The following is a 21969-nucleotide window of genomic DNA, read 5'->3' as shown; positions in this document are numbered from 1 at the left end:
CCACTGGCCCTGGTGGGACCACGCAGGAGGTGCGGTGTTTAAGCAGGGCTTGTCTGAACCAGTGCAAACTACCGGCGAACAGAGAAGCTCTCCGCCCTGGAGATGCGCTTGGGCAGGAAGCTGAGCCAGGCAGGCAGGAGAGCGAGGCCTTTGCCCCCAAGTGCTGCCACGGCTGTGCTGGGCGGCGATGCAGAGGGCTGAGGGGTGTAGAGGTCTTGGGGGCTAAACCAAAATCCTTTGGTGAGGTGATGTGTTCTCAGCTTAAGCATCGCCAGTCATGATTTCTCATTTAAAGAGTGATGCAGATGGCATGGAAGAAGGTGTCTCATGCTGAGCACATTCTCTGCCTGCACAGACGTTTGCTCTGTGATTGCCCAAAGACTCAGAAAGCAAAGGTGCGTGACTCATGGATGAGGACTGCTGATTCCTTCGAAAGATCCTTACCTAGAATGCCTTTTTTCATGTCTCTGAGATGCTTCCCAGCTCCAGGGCACTGGGGGGTGAAGCAGACAATGGCTCTCATGCAGTAGTAACAGGCAGGTCCCAGGGAGCATGGGCAGCCTCCTGGGTGAGGGCTGTCACCCCCTGGCACGACACCACCTTGGCGATGACCTTGTTCCTCAGGAAAGAGAGGGTCCCCAAAGGACACAACAGGAGGGAAACCCAGTTCAGGCAACGCTGCCAGACCCATGGGATGTCTCCAAGGGTGCTGCCAGCAGGGAACCATCCCCCCACCACAGGGTCTGGAGTGACAAACGCAAGGCAGTCTCAGGGGTGAACCACACAGCTGAACATCCACCGTGACGCTCCATGCACAACTTCACAAAAGCTCCTTTCCACCACGATGCTCCACACACGGCTTCATGAGAGCATCTTGCTCACTTCCCTCTCTTCCAGTGCTCATTACATTCAGGGGAAATAACATCCTTGTCTTCTGTGTCTCTCTGAGATCCTGCCACATCCCTAAGAGATTTCATGGCCCCATTATCTTGGGACGAGCAAGGCCTCTATGTCCCCTGGCCACCTCCATCATCGGCAGCTCTGTGCTAGCCCACCATGGTATTTTTAGCTGTTCAGCTACAGCAAGTTCCTTCAGGGTTGTGGTTTGCTATTGTTGCTCTCCTTTAATAACCCATAATAGGTTTTTTCTTCTCTAAGATAAGAACTCAGTACCAGCAGTTCGCCATTGTATCAACAGTCTCAAGCATTCTCCTCTGCTGTGGGTACACTGAGATAAAGATTTGAGAGTCCTCTGAGCTATGATGTAGACCTTTTCACAACAGTAAATGCTGATATTTCCATTTAGTAATGTATTTATATCTTCCCATTGAGGTCAATAACAGAGTATCCCTTGAGTTGGGAAAAATTATGAGTGATGCCTAGTAATTACAGTGACCATAAGGCAACAGTGAATCTGATTTTGACATTAAAAATCATGATGAGCGCCTTGACTGCCTGTTTTATTTGCTGGTTTGGACAGTAAGGTCCACCGCTGCGCAAGGAACAGATGTCTGTACACAGGGCACGTTTTGGGGTTGTTGGAACCTAAAGCAATTAACTGCTTTTGCCTCTATCAGTTTTCTGGCACTGCGCCTGACCTTGCATACGATTCATCTTCCCCATTTGTGTTAGATGTTTGCAAGTCATCTTGCTTTGAGCAATGTAGGCTGCGGTGGGGATTGGAACGTCTGATATCACCACCCTTCCCCTCTGCCTTGCCACTGAGCCAGCCGGAGCACTTTCAGAAAGCATTGTTTATAGCTGCACATTGCAAACAAGCACTAAGAGTGTACTCTGAAGATGAATTGCACAGAACAACTCTCCAATGAGGTGTATTTTGCATTTCAAACACCATCACTCCAAATGCCCAGCTGTCTGTGCCACAGGAGTCGAAGGAAAAATTTTATTCATTCCCATTTCATACAAATACTCTTGTTCGTGTTTCAGTTTTAGACATCCAACGCTTTTCCACAGCGGTGAGCCCTTACCTTCCAGGCTTTCCAAATGCAGGCTGGAGGAGGCCAGCAAGAGCTCTGCGAGATCTGCAGACAATGAAGCTTAAAAGCCAAGCTACTCCGTTTCGGCCACTTATTTGGCAAACTGGGTTGAAATATTGAGATTTTGATAAATAAAAGCCCAAGCCTGTATTTCTAAAGTCATAGAATCATAGAACGGTTCGGGTTGGAAGGGAGATCTTAAAGCCCATTTAGTTACACCCCCTGCCATGGGAAGGAACACCTCCCACTGGATTAGATTGCTCCAAGCGCCATCCAACCTGGCCTGGAACCCCTCCAGGGATGGGGCAGCCACCACTGCTCTGGGCACCCTGGGCCAGGGCCTCCCCACCCTCACAGCAAAACATTTCTTCCTAAGATCTAAAATAAAAGTAGAACTAATAAAGTCATCACCTACTTCTAGCTTTTTGTGGTACTTTTCATACTTTTCCCTAAAAGCCACAGGGGATGTGACACTGCTTTTGGAATGATGCGGAGTCACAGAAAATAGGGCTGGAAGGACCTCAAGCACTGGCCCTGCCTCATGGTAGGGTTCGCTCTGTATTATTCACAAGAGATGTTCCTGCAAACCCTTCTTAAACACTTCTAATGATGGAAACTCCATAGCATCCCCAGGCAGCACATCCCAGTACTTAATTGTCTTTACTGTTACAAGATTAGAAATCTCTTTCTCTGCAATTGCTGCACTAATTCCCATCTTGAACTTCTGCAGGTTTAACAGAGAATATTCCATCATTTGGATCATTAGGGAAAATACCGACTCCTATTAGATCAAGGACAGATTCCTGCAGAAAGCCACTCAATCCATCCTTTCATTTGACAGCAAATCATTGACTTCTCTTATCTGGTTTCCAACCGTGTTTTGCACCTTTCCCACAGCAGTTTTATGGAGACCTGCTTATCGACCTTGCTAAAAGGAATATCATGTGATACACAGCAAAATCCAAGCAAAGCCAAGATATCTGACATCTCTGGCATCTTCTCAGTCTCTCATCACTCAGGAAAATCAGATTGGCTATTGGTTATTTTTTTGGAGGGGGGTATTCTTTTCTTTTGGTTCTTAGAAAAAACATTTTTCTGGTACTTGAACCAGTCAGATTACAGCACTAATTACACCTCTCCAAGTCTACTCCTTTTCCTCTTCTGTAAATAAAAAGGTTACTTTTACCTCTGGAGCCAATCTCCTGGAGCATTGCAACAGCCTTGATATGGCTTTTGACAGTTGCTTCACCAACCAAGAATGAAGTCCCAGCTCTGGCCAGTTTGAAAGTACCTACAACTGATCCTTATGACCCTTCCTAATCCCTGTGATTGCACAGCCTTTCACACCCTGAGCTGCCTGATTTTGTCCCTGCCTGCTCATGCCACCCAACTTGCCATTGGGAACACGACCTGGCTTTAGTGCTTGCAGCCTTTCCTCCTCTTCCCCAGGTCAGTGAGAAGCTAGAACAGTCCCTGCTCCATTTCTCATCCCTCTGTTTCTGAAGGTTTGGATGGTTGTGCTGTTTGCTTACAAACAAGACTTGCTTCACCTTAAGACACGTAGGTCAGCAGCCTCACAATATGTGACCGTGCTTATTAATCACCCACAGTTTATCAGTAGGTCCCATATCCCATTCTTCTCTAGCACATGCTTAAGACGTACAGTAAAACAATTTCCCTTTTCTTCTGTTTCTTCCTCCAAGACAAGTTACTCCCTGTTCATCCCAGAAGAATTATTTGACCTCTGTCCCGGGCTACCCATAGTGCTGTTAAAGAGCTTTCTTCTTGCCTGTATCTCTGTTGGGCTGCTCCTTCCATGTCTCTACAGAAGTGGCCTGATGTTACTTCACCAGTCTTACCAGTGAAAACCTAAGCCACAGGGTAAAAAAAAGGTTGACCAAATCCAAGAGCACAACCCCAGCGTCCTCATGTCCTTGGGCTCGCTGTCCTCAGGTGGTTAATGGCACCTCAGGAGCGCTGAACAAAGCCCCGACACGTGGATGGTGGTTGTAACATCCTTCCCAGGGAAGAAAACACCGCTAGATGGAAAAGCACAGTGCGCATTCACAGCTCAGTTGCTGTGGTCCTTCATCTGCCAAGGCAGTGAAACCAACAAATCACTGTCAAGCGTATCTTCTTCCAGTGACTGGTCACATTGACACGTGCAGAAGATATTAATTCCAAGCAGCTCATCATCCATTTCAGTCAGGAGAGATCAACAACAGCGTTTGCTACAGGAGGTTCGTGGCTGTGACAGGCTTTTGCTTGATGAGTCAAGAATAGGTGCTCGCAGGATGGAGAGAGAAGGAAGAACAGCTGAAATCTGAGGGCTTTGTGCAGCTGTGCATGAAATCCAGCAGAGGCTATCACTGAAGCACACTGTACCGGGGGACATAGACAGCTGGGATGCAGCACTAGGATCGCATGGTACAGCTGGCATCGTTACAAACAACTAAAGGACAATTGTCCCGACATTTTTTATGGCACATATAGTTCTTTCTAATAAGTGTTTCTTTCATAATTGCATCTGTTCCCCAAAGGATTTACTGCGGATTAGGAATCCCATGTGAACAGAGAGAAGCAAACTATGATTAATTACGCTCAGCTTGCTCAAGGTGTGCTGTGGGAAGGCTAAAGATGAGAGGGAAAAAAAGGAAACAAAGTGACTGCGCTGGCTTTTTCCAGCGATTTCCCCGAGAAGGGAGAATTTACAGGCTGGGCAAAGAATGGATTGAAAGCAGCCCTGAGGAGATGCCTTAGGGTACTGGGGGATGAGAAGCTCAACACAAGCCAGCAATGGGCGCTCACAGCCCAGAAAGACATCGGCATCCTGGGCTGCAACCAAAGAGTGGGACCAGCAGGGTGAGGAGGGGATTCTGCCCCTCTGCTCCGCTCTGGTGAGACCTCACCTGGAGCCCTACGCTCAGTTCTGGAGTCCTCAGCACAGGAAGGACATGGAGCTGTTGGAATGGGTCCAGAGGAGGCCACGGAGATGATCCGAGGGCTGGAGCACCTCCTGTATGAGACAGGCTGAGAGAGTTGGGGTTGTTCAGCCTGGAGAAGAGAAGGCTGCAGGAAGACCTTAGAGCAGCTTCCAGTGCTGAAAGGGGCTCCAGGAAAGCTGGGGAGGGGCTCTGGATCAGGGAGGGCAGGGAGAGGATGAGGGGGAATGGTTTTCAGCTGAAAAGGGGGAGATTGAGATGAGATCTTAGGAAGAAATGTATTCCTTTGAGGGTGGGGAGGTCCTGGCCCAGGCTGCCCAGAGCAGTGGTGGCTGCCCCATCCCTGGAGGGTTTCAAGGCCAGGTTGGATGGGGCTTGGAGCCCCGGATCCAGTGGGAGGTATTCCTGCCCGTGGCAGGGGGTGGAACTGGATGGGCTTTGAGGTCTCCCTTCCAACCCAAACCATTTATGATTCTATGACATGCTTATAAACTGCCATCTGCCCAGACAGTTCAGAGAGCTGGTGTGGCTTCCCACCCCACCCCATCTAAACATCTCCAGTCTGAACAGGCCAGCGAAGCCCAGCAGGACTGCTGCCTGCTTAAAATCAAGCACAAGAGTGTTTCGCTAGAGCTGGGTTTATTCTGTGTAGTTAGGGAAAGATCTGGGAAAGCAGAGAGACAGGCTGCTGAGAGGTGACGTGCAGAGATGGTCCTTCTGCACAGCAGTGTTTGTCGCCTGCCTTGGGGACAGTGACACGTCCCTGCTTAGCAAGTCCCAGAGGGAGCCGGGGAAAGGAGCGTGGCTTCCCTACGCACTGCTGTACTCTGCTCTTCGTTTTGCAGAGCCCATGCCCCCAGGAGGAAGAGGCCACGCATGGACAAGTCTCCCTTGCAGCCCCCACAGAGAGCAGCTGGCAGAACAGGCGCAGTTCGTTAGCAGCACAGTCCCTGTGTGCACCTCTGCTAGCTAATCAATAAACCATTTTTCAACTCAACCGAGAGCCATTTGTCACCGACATGATGAAAAATACCCTGCTCATCAGGAGACGGTGCCCCCAATCACCAACAAACGGTTAGAGCAGACCAAGACTTCTAAGGTCTCTAGCCCTGTTCATGGTGGCCTCAACCTCCTCCCAGGCAGCACCAGCTTCGCTCCCTCTCTGTCCCGCATTGCCAGTAATGCACATCACAGGAATATTTCATCAGGAAACATGGCAGAATCCCTTCTCTCAAGACCACTTACCTCCAACCTTAGTTGGGAGGTAGCTCCTCTGCAGGTGATCTAATCTTGGGAGCAATGCACAATTACCACCACACTGAGAAGGAACTATGAACTATTGCACAATTACCACCACGCTAAAGTCCATAAAAGCTCAGAGATACCTTCAGCCTACCCTGCGAATCGCCATAGCTGAGCTCGGTCATCTGCCTGTGTCCCCCTGCAGCCCAGCTGAGCTTAGGGTTTCTGCATGCAGATGAAGACACTGCAATTACAATTTCACGGTCATTAGTTGAGGAGCAGAAGGTATCTGCTCTTTGGGGAGATGGGTGCTAGTCCCCATGGCTTCCTGCTGTCACAAAAATGGCACAGCTCATTCTGAAGCTGCTCCAATTTCATTTTCCAAGCACCACCTCTATCTGCTTCTCAGTCACCTGCTGAAGCTGCTTTCTGCTTCCCTAAGTGTCATCTTTTCAGATAGGAACACTCCATCCTACATGGTGTGTGATAAAACAGTACCAGCTTAATGAAAGGGTTAAACGCAGAGTTGGAGTTTGAAAACTATTCGATCTAAGCAAGAACATTATTTTAGGATGGGGAATTTCTCCCTCTAATAAATATACATGGGAAGGAAAAATCACTGCCAGTAGAATCACTCAATGTTATAAATGAAAATGGTTTTGGGGATGCTGGGGTTTTTGCAGAACAAGGAAGACTTTTGGACCATTGGGCTAGAGACATTCATTACCTCCTTTCCATATATGTGGCACAAAGCGAGGATTCTTAGATCTGAATGCTCAAGATGGCTACACAGTGGTTTGTTCAAAAGTTACAAAACCCAGTTCTAAAGGACGTGAAAAGCAAGAGAATGATGAAAATATAGAGAGACTGAGCTCGTCAGTCCCTGGCTGTCGCATTCCACGTGAGTTTGGCAGTGTTCAGCTGGGACTCACTTGCGGGAAAGGCTAAAGAGCTTCACAGTCTCAATGTACAGCTGAAAGCTGTTGCCTATATTGCAAGCAAGCAGTAAAACCAAATGATGAGCATGACGGCAATTATTGCTAATAAATAACACCACCACTGATAATAACTTGATTATAGATATATTTGGTTGGAAAAGACCTTTGAGATCAAGTTCAACTGTATCTCTCCACTACAAAGCCATATCTCTTAGCATTTTATCTGCCCATCTGTTAAACACCTCCAAGGATGGAGACTCCACCACTGCCTTGGGCAGCCTCTGCCAGGGCTTCACCACTCCATCAGTGAAGACGTTTTCCCTAATATCCAACCTAAACCTCCCGCGGTGCAACTTGAGGCCATTTCCTCTCATCCTATCCCTTGTTAATTGGGAGAAGAGACCAACACCCACCTCACCACAAACTACTTTCCAGGAGCTGCAAAGAGTGATGAGGTCTCCCCTCAGCCTCCTCTTCTCCAGGCTAAACAGCTGTGGGTCTCTCAGCCACTCCCAAAACCTCTGGGCTCCAGACCCTTCTCCAGCTCTGTTCCCCTTCTTCATACGTGCTCCAGTGCCTCAATGTCCTTCTTGTAGTGAGGGACCCAAAACTGATTCCAGGATTCGAGATGTGGCCTCACCAACTCCGAGTACAGAGGAAGGATGACTTCCCTGGTCCTGCTGGTGGCAAGATTTCTGATACAAGTTGATTGTCCCACTGATTTTCAAGCACAGACAGGCAGTGCCCACCATAGCTCAGAACCCAGGGACATCACCAGGCACTTGTGCAGGTAGAAAAGCCAAAAATACAAGTGAGAAACAAGGGTGAATGCATTTACCCCCTGGAAAGGTGGCCCTGTTCTGGGCAGAGCCACCCAGCAGCCTGCGAGGCTGGAGGCAGTAGTACATGAACTGTTGGAAGGGTGGAGGACGACTAAATGTTGTTTTCAAGATCTGTCAACTGGGTACTAAATTTCAGTAGAAAAAAGAAATGAAAGAGCAAGGCGAACAGTTTAAATGAACCCCAGAGACCTATCCGAGTAACAGAGCAGGGAAGAGGACAGTCATTCTGGAGACTGTGCGCTGAAAACATTAAACCATAAAAATAATGTAAAAACTCCCCAGCTTCCTTGTAGCATGGAGTGTCTGCGAGCAGAGAGAAGCTGGCTGTCGGGTACGTGTGCAGATGCCGCTGAGCCAAAATGTTCTGTACAGTAATATTCACAGGGGGGAAAGTTGGTACGTGCTGCTGGCAGTTGTACTTAACGAAAAGTGAGATCAGTTCATGAAAGGGATGGAGGTCCATCCATCATTTGGAGCTGAAGGGATGGCTGAGGGCAGCTCTAAGCAGAGGTGAGATGCTGCTGCTAAGTGTGGTGGCTTCCCAAAGCTCTCACAACGCAGAGGACAGCCAGCTTTCCAGCAGCCTTTGGCAACAAAGGGCATCGGCGAGGCTGGAGGGAGCTGGGTGAAGCACCGTGTTGGGGGCAGCTCATCCACAAGCATCCCAGGAGGTTAACGAGTCTCTGCCAGGTGGCTCACGGCAGCCCATGTGCCCATTTATATGATCAAAGCTGAGAAAGAGGAGATACAGTAAAGCATAAGAGGGATACAGGGCTCATGGCTTCACAAGCAGGACCAGTCCGATCTCCTCTGAAGCATTTCCCCAGTCAACGAATTTTGAACAAGACATCATATAGGAAAGCATCCAATCTTAATTTCAAAATCGCTGGTGAAGGAGAATCCATCATGAGCTTCAACAAATTGTTCCAATTGCTGATCGTTCATCCTGTTACCCTGGATTTGTCTAGCTTCACCTTTCAACCATCAGATCTTCGCATGCTAAATTGAAAAGCCCTCTGTCAACAATTTGCATCCGTTAACCTTCCCCTGGAGAGCTGCAGTCACTGCAGCGTGAGGAGCTTGCTCTAACCTTGAAACTGCCTCTGAATTTACGGCACGAAGGAACTCAGTAACAGAAGTTAAGAGGGGAACGCAGGGGATTTTGGGTCTGAACAAAAAGACAAATACCAAGAAATGATGTGGAAAAAGGGTCACTGAAAGGAATCTTTCTTTGCACGAGGCCGATGGGCTCACGGGCACTAAGCCTGGGGACACAGTGTGGACACCAACAGCTCTTGGCTGTGGTGTAGAGCAGTCCACGTGCCCGAGAGGGGAGACATCCTTTCTGCCCCCAAGCCCTGTACATGGCATCAGGAAACCATAGCACGTTTCTGAAATGCTGAAAACCAGACATGCTGCAAAAGCCCTGATGGAGATGGTGACCCTGCCCACGGCACCCTGATGGGGTCCTGCAGCCTCAGGCTGTGCGGTGGGAAAGCCTCACTCCACTTGCCAATGGCACAAAAGGTCCCTCTACACCTGAAAGCGTTTTTATGGGGCTTCACCTTCCAGACACCGCAGATGTCCTGAAGAAGTTGGTATCTGCATGCACCTTGTCCCACTGCTGAGGCTTCAAGATGTTGGCTCCATGGTTGGTAGCACAGCAGGCTCCCAGGGCTGGTTGGTGACAAAGAGACACGTGCCCAGCTACATCCCAGTACAGCAGCTCTGGGAACGAGACCTGCAGTGCAAGGTACAGCTGCTGCAGGGTCATCATTTGCTGTTTTCCCATAGTGTGCAGCATCACCAGTGGCACATCTTGCACCAAAGAAGGGTTTTGGAGCCGGTTTTGGCCAACACACTGGGCTGGATGCAGGAGGGGGGGATGAGGTGGTCCTGGGGTTTCACTGTTATAGCTCCACGCCCAGGGGAGCTGTCGCATGACAAGGTGACCCACTAAGGTCCCCATCTTTCCTCGCTTCGCTCTCAGCAGTGCCAGGAATTTACTTCAAGGGAAGACACTGTGCTGTTTTCTGGCTTGGTTCAGCGTTACCCTGAGTCATCTCCTCCTGGGCAGCCTGTTCTGCCGCACAGACCTGCATGACAGGGTGCTTTTTGGGGATGGTTCCTGTTGTTTACCATCAGCTCCTAGTTTCCATGACAATGACTAACACAGTGGCTGACATCATGGAAAGGCCTGGCACGGCGACAGCATCTGCTAGCGCCTTACAGGTATTTCCCCTCTCTGTGGGAGCAAGATGCTCATCTGGGGATGAGCACCACCCACGTCAGGGATGCAGCAGGTGCCATCCTGCTTCCATGCTGGAGCTGATGTTAAGAAGACCGCAAACTGTGGGAGTTTGGTACCTTTGAAGGCTTTGCAAAAAGGTCCCAAACCCAGCCCTTTGCCATCCAGGTACCAACGTCCCACAGCAGTACCGTGACTATATTGCAATTACTTACACAGCGCCTTGCAGAGCACCCAGACCACAGAAAGGAGGCAGAGAGCACGGCAGGATGAAACTAGACAAGTCAACACACGCATCTATGGGCCAAGAGGGATTAAATGTAACAAAAAAAAGCAAAATGCTCCTTGCTGAACCCAAGATCAAGCTGTGGCTGAGGCAGACCTTCTAGCACACACTCTGGCACGCTTGCGTCCACACAGCTCCCAAGACCCCAAATGGAGCCTGGCTGAGTCTCAGACCAGATCTTGCATGCGAGGTAAATAAGTCAGGCAATGCCCAGGAGCAGAGGGCTGCCCTTTCGGTCCCCTTTCTCAGTGGGGAATGAGATCTGACAGTCTGAACCCAAGGACTGAGAGCTCAGTGGTGATTTAGGCTGAAAGCAGTTAGATCTAGAGGCAATCATGGGCATCGTGAGCATCCTCAGTGCTCTGTGGCCTCCAGAGATGTCTGCATGGTCCTGCAAAGAGCAAAGGGGACAAGTGAAAGGCTGGGCTGTTGATCGCAACCATCACCCTCTCCCAGCTTGGGAAGCGTCAGTGCAGAGAGCAGAGCTGGGGTGTGCACTGCATGACAAAAGGGCCTGGGGGGATGCTCAGGGTGCAATGCCTCCATTTAGACTCCCATCACAAACTTCCAGTCCTATTTTGCTGTCAGTACTTGATGAAATTGCTCACCCAGGCGCGATCCCTCTGTCCTTGCAATCTCCCACCCTGTGCTGATCCCTCGGTGCAGCTCCCTGCACCGGGTACCCCACTTCCACCGGCCCCTCCATCTCCCCTTTGCCAGCAATTTTGGGATACACTCTCCGTGCACATGCCAGGGCAGCTGCTGGCCTCAGAAAGCAGTTTTGAAGATGGAAAAGACTTGAAGCTTGCAGAGATGCTCTCCTCCAGGACACCCAAGCACCTCAGGAGCCTCAGTAATGCTGTTCCCCAAGGTGTTCCTCTCAAGAGAGCTCAGGGACATCCCCAGGGGAGGTGGTTTGAAGATCAGCAGTACACACCATTCTTGAGGATGTATCTCAGCTGCTGCTTTTGCTTGCAGGTGGCTGAGGGGAAGGATTCCACTTGGAGCAGGATGCTCAGGGACCCTAATGTGAGGCAATGACCGAGTCCAACGGAGGGGTAACAGCACTGGGTGGGCTGTCACCCAGCCAGGAACAAGGGTAAAATCCGGACAGCGTGGTAGGAAGGAAGTTTTATAGTGTAAATCCTTTGAGGCTGTTGCTGGAGCACAGGCTGCTGAAATCCAACCACAGGCTGAACTCCACTGTGAGCCGCTGGTTCAGCCCCTGCATTGGGAAGGGCCAATTTTACTGTGGAAATTGGCTGAATGAGAGACGTCATCACTTGATGGCTTTCATTTAGCAGAGCGGTGCAAAGCGGGACAAAGCTATATGAGCAGCCCCATGGCAAGTCCTGCCACAGCCCCAAGGCTCTGCCCACATCCCACAGCCCCTCCCGTGGGGAGGAAATGCTCTGCCTATTTCCAGCTGCTTCATCCCAGCTTTTCCAAAGCTGCCCACAAGCGAGGGGATGCCAGTGTGAGACAGCACCCAGCACACCCTGCTCTCTTGGAGTGCAGGGCTCACTCTGCAATTACCCTTCAGGGGACTACTGCGATGCCATAGCTGAAGTTTATGCTACACTGAGTCATTGCCAACTTGGTTGTTAATTCATATTAGAGCCGATGTGAACACTGGCGTGATATTTTCTGGGATGATTTCAGACTGTTTACCACTGCCATGTTACCATGGTGATTAATGCAGTGCCGCTCAATGCGATAGTCCTATTAAACATCTTCACGTTGGACTGTTTCCACCACGGATGAGTTTCCCAAGCCCTTGGGACCCTCCACCCAGCTTCCCCTGTCCCTACCACAGCTTCTCCCTGCTCAGCTGCATCCCCTCCTGCTCATCCCCTGGCCCCAAAGAGGACCACAGTCACTGCCGGAGGGACTTGTTCTATTTTGCCATGCAGTGACTTGACATGCCCAGGGAGATTCCCAAAATCCCTGGAGCACGGAGGCTCGTGGGAGGGTGAATGCAAGGGCAGAGCCAATCCCGCATGCTGGTCCTCACAGCCACAGGCTCGCACAGTGGGTGTAAGAAGGACAGATTCTCACAAGCCTTGGACCAGCACTGAGCATCACCTTCAACCTGCACTTTAAAAATCCAGCTTAGAGTAATAGAACTATTTAGATTGGAAAAGACTTTTAAGACCGCTCAGTCCAACCTTTAACGTACCACTGCCAAGCCAACACTAAACCTACCAGGGATGCTCACTCCACCACTTCCCTGGGCAGCCTGGGCAATGCTTGACAAGCCTTTTGGTGAAGAAATTTTTCCTAATATCCAATTTAAACCTCCCCTGGTGCAACTTGAGGCCATTTCCTCTTTTCCTACCACTTTTTACTTGGGAGAAGAGACCCGTGTTACTGCTGAACACCTCTCCGTAACCTCAGCATAGCCAATGCGTGCCCAGCCTGCGTGCCGCTCCCTGCGATGGGCAGCACTCCTGCGTTGGCCCAGCGGCTCTGCCTCTCTTGTACGACATGAAGTACCTCACCATGTCATACACGCAACATCTTTTAGGATCGTTTTCCTCCCGGCAGCTCTGATTCAGTATTTATGAGGCTAATGCTGCCGTTAGTCCCTGCTCCTCATGCTGGGTATTTCCTGGAGAATGTGGAGATGGGGGGGACCACACACAGGATCCCGGGCAGCATCGCCACCGGTACAAGCCCGTGGGCGTTTGTCAGCAAGAAATTACATGGTTTCTGTGCATCCCACAGGAGAAATCACTGCGGAGCCCAGGGTAGATTCTCATCTCCCTTTCCCAGCCCGGGTACGTGTGGCTGCCGGGCGCTAATTCGAGCCTCGCCCGGGGCTCGCAAGAGCAGCCTGGAGGAGTTGTTACTGCAGGGGTCACCAATCCAAGTGTCACCACCTGCCCAGGGGTCGGCCGGAACGCCTCGGGCAAGCTGCAAGAGAAGAAGAGCTGGGGGGAAAAAAACCCATCTTCCCTATTTTGCTTCTCTGCAAGCACCCACTGAGTGAGCATTGAGGGCATCGTCCCCTGCTCTTCTCCTCACCTGCAGTTTCTCAACGACTTTTTATTTCAGGCAGAGCATCCTGTAAGCGCTGACCACGCTCCGCAGAGGAGCTGCGGCAGGTACCGTTCTGCAAACTTTGTCTCTATGGGGCTGTTGTAGGATGCTGGACCAGAACGGTAGTCTGCTCCAGGCATTTTGAGAATGCTCTAAGCGAGCTGCTGCTCTTTCTTCTACAGCCTGGGCTTGCTCCTACCTAGGCAAACCATGAACAATCTACACGCCATAAAGAACAGACCTGAAACCCAGCTACAAGGCTGCTGATGTGGGGTGGCCAAACCCTGCCAGCCAGGAGGGACAGCAAAGGCCATTTCTACTGCTTGCCCTGGCCAACCCCTTGGTGGGCAAAACTTTCATCGAAGGACGAGACCAAGCACCGGTGTGGGGCAGTGGGGACCCTGCCTGGCACAGCTGGCCAAGGGTACAGCCCTCCCTGGAGTTGACAACCTCTGGCAAATCCCTCAGCCTTTTCAATATTAACCTGCATCCCAAGGAGGCATCTATTTCATCTCCAACTATTGTGTTTTTCTGACATATTTATGAGCCCTCCATCCCATTAATCTGGGGAGTATTCATAAGACTTTCCTTTCATGCTAGAATAGCTAAGGGCAAAAGCCTCTATTTATCTATTTGGTGCCAAGGAGCCTTTCTCAAGAGTCAGCTGGATGAAAGGTTTTCACCTTTTAAAATCCTTAATGGAGTTTTCCCAGCAATATGTCTTATGTGTTTTAGGAAAAAGTCAGCTTCCTCTTTATGGTGTGCCTCAGGTTCATTTCTTTTATTACCTTGACAAGATAACATTCACCTTCTGTCGCAATGCCTGCCTTTCTTTCCCCAGCCCACATCACCCTCACGGGGCATTCCTGCTGAATAGTGATCTGTCATAGTAACAGCCTTATCGGAGAATCTTTACAATCAAAAAAAATCAAAATAAAACATGCTACAAGAGGTCATCTAAGCAGCTTCGTGCTCAAATTGCCTTTGGTGGGATAAGCCTGGGTGCTCGACCCTCAGCAGGAACCTTCCTGACCTACCAGAGGTGAGACCCAGCGTGCTCTGTCCAAGCCAAAGCTTTACCAAGTGGTTTGGGGTTCATTTAGAATCATAGAACCATTCAGGTTGGAAAAGACCTCTAAGCTCACCCCATCCAGCTGTCAGCCCAGACCCACTGTGCCCACTAACCATGGCCCCAAGTGCCATGTCTACACACTTGAAACCCTTCAAGGATGGAGACTCCACTGCCCTGGGCAGCCTCTGCCAGGGCTTCTCCACCCTGTCAGTAGAGAAATCTTTCCTCATATCCAAACCTAAACCTTCCCTGGCACAACTTGAGGCCATTTCCTCTCATCCTATCCCTTGTTACTTTGGGGTGCAAACGCTGATCCACGCATTCAGGGAAGCATTACTTCTGCCAGGACCTGGACACGGCCAAAGTCGGGCTTAGGACAGGGACCACCAGCCGGTCCCTATCTGCAGGGTGTTTTATTGATGGAAACAGCCTGCCCATCTATAACTCTTCATTCCAGGATGGCCAAGTGCTCATTTCCAGGGCTCTATAAATAATAATAACTGCTGAGGTCTGGGTTGATTCCCCACGTGAGGCTCCTTTCCATTAGAGCACTCTCTAGTAATTGCTTTTCATTTATTTTTTTTTTTTCAGGGGTCTTCTTAACAGCGTATCTAAATCAATACTGTAATTAAAACAAAAATATTTCAGAAGAGCCACAGAGCAGTAAAAACAGAAGCAATTACAGGAAACCTTCACGCATTAGTACCGAAAAGGAAATAAAAGAATTAAAAACAGGGGTTTCAATCCCCCATTTGAAACATTTACAAAAACATTCTGGTTGCAGCAAATGGCCTTTAAAGCGTTCCCTTCTGGGTGGGCCATGGAGTTTATATTTCACGCTATTTCGATGTATGCTGGCCTGAAGCAAGTCAGGATTCTTTCTCCTGGGTTTCCACCCTCACGTTCTCCCTCCAAGTGTGCATCCACGCACACGTGTACACACACACAGATTTGGGCTCAAGCCTTCTTTCAAATATTCAAACCAAGTCCAACCACTTCCCTCTCCCCTCACAGATCGTTTGCTAATTACCTCCCACCTCACTGCCGGGGCCAAACCGCAGAGCCCCCACCAGCCGTCCCGCTGGGGCTTCACTGCTACCATCAACTCAGCGTGCTCACGCTCTGGCTCCACAGCCAGCCTCAATTCGAGCCACAACGTCGCATTCCCCCTCCTGACACACTGCAACTGCCCAAATAAAGGAAAGTGCCGCGCAGTGAAGCCCTACCCAATTATCCCATCAAGCAAAGAGAGAGGGAGCAAATGCATAGGAAACAGATGGGACCAGCGATGGCTTGAGAAGTCAATCTGTTTGTCTACTAATTATTTAATATACCAGACAATTTCAATACTTAACCCCCTTGATCCCAAGAGTTGCTTTGCTGTTAAGTATGGGAGTCAGGCAATGCATGACTCATTAGCATTTAGCATCAGGAGCTCTGGATTAGCCCACGTTGAAGCTTTGAATAAAAAAATGAACAGAAGTCAGACAGCTTATTCATCACCCATGAGGAAGATGTCAACCTTGGATATCCCAGCCATCACCGTAATTGCCAGCGATACCCATCTATAAGCGCAATCCAGCGGCATCAGTCTTGGCACTGGCTCTGCCCACCTCCCCCTTCTCCTTGCAAAGGTCCCAGCTGTTTGAGGAAAGATCTGGTGCCACATCCCACCTTGACGCAAAGGCACTGTTGGCCATGGGGAGGACCCCAGTGTCCCCTGTGCCACACGCAGGTGCTCACATAGACGGGAATGGACAGAAAGGGGTCATCTGCTCCGCGTGTGATGTTATCCAGCACATCTGATGATCCCACTTGAAGCTGAGAATCTTAGATTAAGTAACAGAGCGCAGTCCAAGATCAAGTGATAAGCAGGGCACGTTATAAATTAAAGCTGCTCTGTTTAAAAGAAGCGAGGGGTGATAGCTGCAGAGTGAAGCAGCAGTGACTGGAAAGGGGCAGTCCCCGCAGCTCTGCCTTCCAGCTTTCAGTGCGGTTGCCACCCCAGAGTAAATATTATGTGGGCTGTAATGGCATCTGAAAGGCAGGATCAGGACACAAGCCTTTGGAGATTCACAAGCACCTTCTTTTCCTGGCAGCACTAAGAAGAAATGCAAGGCTTAAATAAAACACGAGGGAAGGCTCTGATTGAGCACTCTGGCTGACTCCCTTCGCAAGGTGCTAACACAGCCCAGCTATTAATGACCCAGCCCTGGCTCATGAGTCGAGCAGGACCAGTGGCATCTCTTTCCTGGGTGCCTACACCCACCTTGGTCACACCAGCAGCTGCTTTGAGCGGTGTCCAGGGCCAGACTCTGCCACAGAAGCACTGGTCTCTGCGTGCCAACATCTCTACGACCAGCCACACCGCTCTTGTCTTCAGACGAGGCAGAGGGCTGCTTCTTGCACCAACCAGCCCCTTTATCTGCTCCCTCTCCCTGTCCTGAGGCTGTTCCCTGATCCCCCTCCAACAGGGACCACTTTGGCCATGCATCCTTCCCTGGTGGCTCACAGCTGGGATGCAGCAGCATCGGTCTATGAGCAGCTGCGAGCTCCAGCAGCATCCTTCCCTGCTGGGAACTCAGAAGGGGCTGCTTTTACGATGCCCCATAATTTTTGAGTAGCTCAGTGTTAACTCTTCCCCCCTTGGCTTTATAGCTGCAGGGTCATATAAATCTCCGGTACATTATTCATCACCCTGCCCACGTTTTGCTGCCTACGTGGAGGAGAGCTCTGCAGGCGGGTACCCACGACAGCAACAGGCTGTGCTGAGCGCTGGGTTACTGGCAGAGCGAGGCCGGACTCTGACACCCTGTTTGCATCCAGGGAAGAGAGCGGAAACACCAGCAATGCCAACAGGTACCTCTTTGGGGCAGGCACACAGACATCCTGGGCAATTGCTTCCCATTTGCTGGCCCTCGCTGAGCACACCAGCCAGCAGTGCCATGGTGGGCTCTTGGATCCTGGGTGAAGTCCCAGGTCCTGGAGTCAAGTGATGCATCACACATGAAATGTTTCTCCTGCATATACAGGTGCCTTCTCCTCAGACCACCTGCCCAGTTCACATCTCCCCCATGTCCAGGCATACCCAGCAGCACTCTGCCATGCCAACCACAGCCAGCCACCAGCATCACCTCCTCCCAAGCGCCAAGAGGGGTTCCGCATCTCCCTGGGGCAGGGAGGGACAGATTAGGCTCCTATTTGGCAGTCTATATGAAACCATCACTTCCCTTCTCCTCTGTTTTATTAAATTCATATGCTTTTTATGAGAAAAGATAATTACAGGAGAAAAGGTCACTGTTATCGCTGCTCCATTGTTAGGGGTCATCCAAGCTGTTTATTGCATCGCATCTTGGCTGATCAAAGCCCAGGCAGCTCAGGGATGCCTTGAGTGCATGAAAAGCATTTGGGTTGTCATTGAGCAAATGCTGCCTTGCTCTCTGCTTACATATTTCACAAGTATTTTATCCCCACAACTCCCAAAGACCACAAAGCAACATCCTTCCATCCTGGGGATAGTGTGTGCTTGCTAACCAGAGGGATGCGATGCTCCCAACCACCCTTAGCTGGTGCCCACCAGTGAGCTGCCATGGAGGGATGCTGCGAGGAGGCTTTTTGCTCATTTTGTTCTAACTTTGGCTGATAAAGGAGAAAGAAAAGTTCATTTCTCTGATTTACAACTCCTGGACTCAGCAGGATTCCTAGCAAAGCTTCCTGGAGAGGAAGATTAGCATGGGAGCATGGGGCCAGCCAAGACCTTCGGAAAGAGGCACTGCGTGCCTTGGTCTGCCATGGGTTTTATCAATGAGGGCATCTACGTTCGATGGGTCCAAGGCAGTGAAGAACCACACACACAGAATCCATCCAGCTCGCGTCAAGCCTTGGGTCTCCGCTGAGCCCATAGAGGTGGTGGTGCTCTGGGTCAGTTCTGCCCCAGAGGCAGGGCAGGCTTATTGAGGACTGCCTTCCAGACCTCCTCCCACCACTGCTCTACAACCCTTTCCATCCGCCAGCAGCACAGGAGCTGGGGAGTCCCTCCCCACAGCTGTGACCCAGCCCCAAACCCCCAGTGGCCACAGCTCACCCTCTCGCAGGGCAGCACTAGGCGAGATCATCCTCAGCACAACCTGTGAGCACTCTGGGGAGATAAATGCTCATGCAACAAGACAAATCAGCAATGTTGCAAGAGATAAGGAGCCCTCTGCATCATCCCAAGACAGCAGCCAGCAGCCAAAGCCAACACAAAGCAAGCACGCTCAGAGGGTGAAGGCAGAGATGCCAAGGGCCAGCCCTCATCCCAAAAGCACTGGCAGCACCCACAGCCAGGCTGATCGCTGCCTCCCTCTCCACCCTTCCAGGCTCCCTGCAGAGCTCCCGGTCTCCAGTTGGCTCTGCCCCATGACAGCAATATTTTCTGGTTCTCCATGAAGGAGTGGGTTTCTGCACAGCAGCAAGGCTGAGGATTCAGACACCACCACAGGGGGAAGGGAGGGAAGTGCTGCAGGTCGCCCCCAGTCCTGGCAGCACCCCTCATCCCCTGCTCACCCTCTGTCAGCCACACGCTCTCTGTTCTGGTGTCCCCAGCCCCACAGATGCCCATGCCGCAGGGGTAAGAAGGTGCTCCAAGTGTCATGGGGATGCTGTGTTGCAGGGGTTGTCCTACAGCCACATCTTCAGGGCGATATCCTCAATCACTGGCATTTTTGGGGGTCAATTGTGGGCTCTTGGGGAGCACCAAGCAACCTCAGCCTCCACCCACCAGCAAAACACCTCTGGAGAGGGTCGGTTTTGGGCACCTTTCCTGCCTCTCAGGCAGGATTTCGCCTGATGTAAGTGATGTAGCAAGGAGCAACTTGTTCTTTTCTGCTCACACGTGTCTCTTGCTGCTTGGTGGCTGAGGATTCATGCCAGGACCTATCTTTCCTCTCTCCCTCCCTGGCTATGGCTGTTCCTGTCTTCTGCTGCTCTGGAGAGGGCGGCAGCCAAATCCTGATGGCTGGCTTGGTGTAGGGGAGGCTCTTTCCTCAGCACTCTCTCCCTGACACGCTCCCTTTTCTCCTCTGAACTGGCAGCGCAAGCTTCAGGCAGGTGAAAATTGATTTGCAATGAACTGGTGCCCTGCCAACGCCTGACTCATCCATTCACTCCGCATACGGCCCCCCTCACCGCTCCAACCATTGCGCTGCGGAGCAGAGAGGGAGCGCTGCAAGAGAGCACAGACATTCAGGAGTTTTAAAAAGGCTGGAGAAATCACTAACACGTACCCAAGCCGTACCGTGGGATTAACGAGGAGGCACAGCACGCAGAGACGATATCAAGGATTTACACAGCTGAAGGCTGGCGGCAAAAGGTGAAAATTGGGAACCAAAACCCCCCAAGCAAGAGGAGATGACAAGAGGATGTCTGGGGAGAGAAAGGTGATCAACTGAGCCACACCGAGAAGTGTGGTACATGGAAAGAGGGAAAGCTACAGCCACAAGAGCTCACACACAGCTTGTGCTCCAGCTGTGTCTCCTTGTTAACCCAGCGTTGTGCATGGCCAGCGTGCTGGTGGGCTGGGAAGAGCGGGTCTGAAGGTGTCTATCTCATATGACCCAGTCCCTTGCTTGGGAAGGGGGCACCAATTTGCCTCCCAGGGCAAGAAACATCCAGGGCTGGAGCTGCCATTAGTCAGCACCAACCTTGGGAACTCGCTCCTCCCACTGTTGGCTGCAACAGCTTATCATTCCCCCACGCCGGCTGCCTTTCCCTGCTCCCAGCGTGGGATTTAACAGCACTGCTTTGTTGCTGTTGAAGGATGTGGGATTGCTGGAACTCACCAAACCACATCCCTGGTTTATCCCAGTGCTTCTGCCCAGCATGTGCCCACCCGCCAGCCAAGACCTGTGTGGGGGGTGGCGAGGAGCAGCCGTCCTCCAGAGCCACACGCACCCATCCTGCCCTCAAGCTCAGCCAGGGACACCTCAAAGCTAAGAAAGCGGCATCAAAGCACCCTCAGAGTCAGCACGGGGATGCAAATCCACTGGGGATTGACACTAAGAGCATCCCTTGGCTGCTGAGGGTGAGAGCTGGCACAGCTGGAGGGGCTGAACCTCAAGGACTGGATGGAGAACGATGCTCTGGAGGAAGGGAAGAGATGGAAACCAAACAACCCACCACAGTACAGCTCCTCCAGCCTGCTCCAAGGATGGAGCAGCCCCTGTTCCCACTCTCTGGCTCTCCATCAATGCAGAGCAGCTGTATTTCACATGAATCCCAGATAATTAAAACAAGCAAAAATTCTGACTCTGAATAGTTAATGTACCCACACTGCTCTGTGGAAAAAAAAAGAAGTCCCCCTCAACAGGCGTGTTCCAAATAATAATTCAAGTTCTTTAGAAAGCAGGTCAGCAGCACTGAGTAATAAGTTCATTATAATCTAATAAAGTTCATTAGTCCTTGAAAAGTCTAAAATGCAAAAGCAATATTACCGACAAAATCGCCCTCTGGCGGGATCATTGCTGGGTGGGGAAAAAAAGGATTTGAGATAAAAGGAAACAAAAATAGGCAGCAAGAATTTGAAACAGGAGAAGACATTGCTGGGAGAATTGGAAATACCTAAAGTACATCCAAAGAGCTGCTTCTTGCCTGCAATAAAAGTGCTGGGCCTCACACATGAAAGAGAAAAGCAGCTATTAATAGTGGGACAGTCAGGATGGCAGCTCGCTCGTACATGGCTGCACAGCCACCGCTCTGCGCAGAACAGGCAGGAAAAGAAAAATCCCCACACAAGTGATAATAAAAGCCCTTAATTCAATGTCAACGGGGTCTGGGATTGAAGAAAAAAAAAAAAAAAAGGAGGCAATGTATGATTCAGCTCTCATCCACTTGGGGACATCTGTATTCAGGTCCCCCGCATGCACATATTGCTCCTGCAAAGTCAACAAGAGGAATGAAAGAAAGCAAATAAATCCTGGGGAGCCTCCTGGTGCTTCCAGCCTGGCCAGCCCCGCCGCCCAGCTCGGCCCATCGGAGCAGCAACAACCCTGCGTGCACATATCCACTGAAACCATCACACGCACATGCCTGCAGGATGGCACCTGCGGTCCTAAGAGCTTTGAGGCAGCATCTGTGCAGTGCAATAATCATGGAATGGTTTGGACTGGAAGGGACTTCAAAGCCCATGAAGTTCCACCCCCTGCCACAGGCAGGGACACCTCCCACTGGATCAGGGGCTCCAAGCCCCATCCAACCTGGCCTGGAACCCCTCCAGGGATGGGGCAGCCACCGCTGCTCTGGGCAACCTGGGCCAGGGCCTCCCCACCCTCACAGCAAAACATTTCTTCCTAAAATCTCATCTCAATCTCCCCTCTTTTGGTTT

Source organism: Cuculus canorus, chromosome 14, assembly GCF_017976375.1.
Source record: "Cuculus canorus isolate bCucCan1 chromosome 14, bCucCan1.pri, whole genome shotgun sequence".
Classification (NCBI taxonomy): domain Eukaryota; kingdom Metazoa; phylum Chordata; class Aves; order Cuculiformes; family Cuculidae; genus Cuculus; species Cuculus canorus.
This window is presented reverse-complemented; position numbering follows the sequence as displayed.